The 1,548-nt window shown below is 30.5% G+C and overlaps 1 non-coding gene across 1 annotated transcript; it reads right to left on the bottom strand.

Moving 5' to 3' along the window:
* Positions 1-495: 495 nt before the first annotated feature.
* Positions 496-662, bottom strand: LOC128665287 (U1 spliceosomal RNA). The gene has a single exon (XR_008403058.1). It is a non-coding gene; the product is annotated as a U1 spliceosomal RNA (small nuclear RNA).
* Positions 663-1,548: the final 886 nt, after the last annotated feature.

The following is a 1,548-nucleotide window of genomic DNA, read 5'->3' as shown; positions in this document are numbered from 1 at the left end:
AATATTACAAGTGATATGAGCATTGCAATAAATAGATAGTATTTAGGTCAGGACAGCTAATGATGAGCATAATATAACATTTTCTACCCGTATTTGAAGGTGTCACCATTTCCTTCAATATTTGGGACAAACCAGTAGACCGCTGTGTGATAAGGTCCGTTAACACCAAATAAATTTTGAACACAGTAATAGTGAAATTGTTTTATATAAGCATTTTAAAGCTATGCATAATCAGAACATGAAATAATTGGTCTATTAGGGAATTAGGAAAATATAAGGAATAGTAGGGGTAGCAGCTTAGAAAAAAAAATACTTTTGAGAGAAGCTGAATTCATTTTAACTTCATCCAAGAGGTTTAAATGCTGAGATGGATTTGAACAGCATATTTTAGTTTTTAAATGTATTTGAGGTTCATTTAATAACCATGCAGTATTTATTTTCTCAGTTTTATTTTAGTCTATCAGTTTTATTTTTTATGTATTTATTTATTTTTGTCAGGGGAAAGTGATCACACAGTCCCTCACTACAATAAATTCTGCAGTCGAGATTCCCACATGTGGGGAAATCGCAGAGGTCAGCTGGCTCAGAGTGCAATGAACCAGCCTTGCCCAGGGAGAGCCACCTTAGTGATCATGGCTAAGACTCCCCTGCCAGGTAAGTATATTAGCTTTATTTTATCATTACAAATTAGTTTTTTAATCTTACTGTTTTTAAGGTCTGTTTTATATTAAGTTAAATATTTTATGAGACCAGTTATTTTTAATTGTTTATTGGATACCTGCTATATAACGTAATTATTGATTATAAATGAATTTAATATGTAATGATATGTTTGATTAAACTATACTGTCAGGGCAATTGTCTGGGAAAATTCACCATTTTGATATTGCATATTAATCACATGTGTCTGTGGTATATAATATAGGCATAAAATGAATCATGTGTATTTTCTTATATATTCAGGTACACATACACATATATTATTATTATTATTATTATTATTATTATTATTATTAATAATAATAATAATCATCAGTATTATATATAGCTATTAACTAGTGTTGCTTGTCAGTATATAATTGATTATGGTGAAGTTTTTGTACTTTAACAAAATAATCATATTTAGTTATTATGATATTCAAGGTCCCCATCATAGCTGCAGGATTCCTATCAATATATTATTAGTATAAATATCCACAAGTATTCCCATGTTATTCATACATGGGTCCAGTAAGACTCTTGGTCTATAAACATTAGTGGGGTTTAACCTTGGCTAACAGTCAAATAGAGATACTGACTTGTTTTTCAGAATATATTTACAAAATACATATTTGTCTATTATAGCTTAGTGACAAGTGCCACCTTCTGAGGGGAAATTATTTTGACTGCTAAATCTTAGCTCATTAACAAAAATGTTAATTAATCTGTAATTAGTGTTACCCAATGATTTATGTGAAACTTACCCTATCAGTTGGGTGGAGTTAAAAGTTTTCCATAAAATACACACTCATGCACAAAAGGGGGGTGCACAAGCTGACACAAGCAGAC

The sequence above is a fragment of the Bombina bombina genome, chromosome 6 (genome assembly GCF_027579735.1).
Source record: "Bombina bombina isolate aBomBom1 chromosome 6, aBomBom1.pri, whole genome shotgun sequence".
NCBI classification, from domain to species: Eukaryota; Metazoa; Chordata; class Amphibia; order Anura; family Bombinatoridae; genus Bombina; species Bombina bombina.
The sequence above is the reverse complement of the archived record's forward strand: the minus strand, read 5'-3'. Positions and strand labels throughout refer to the sequence as shown.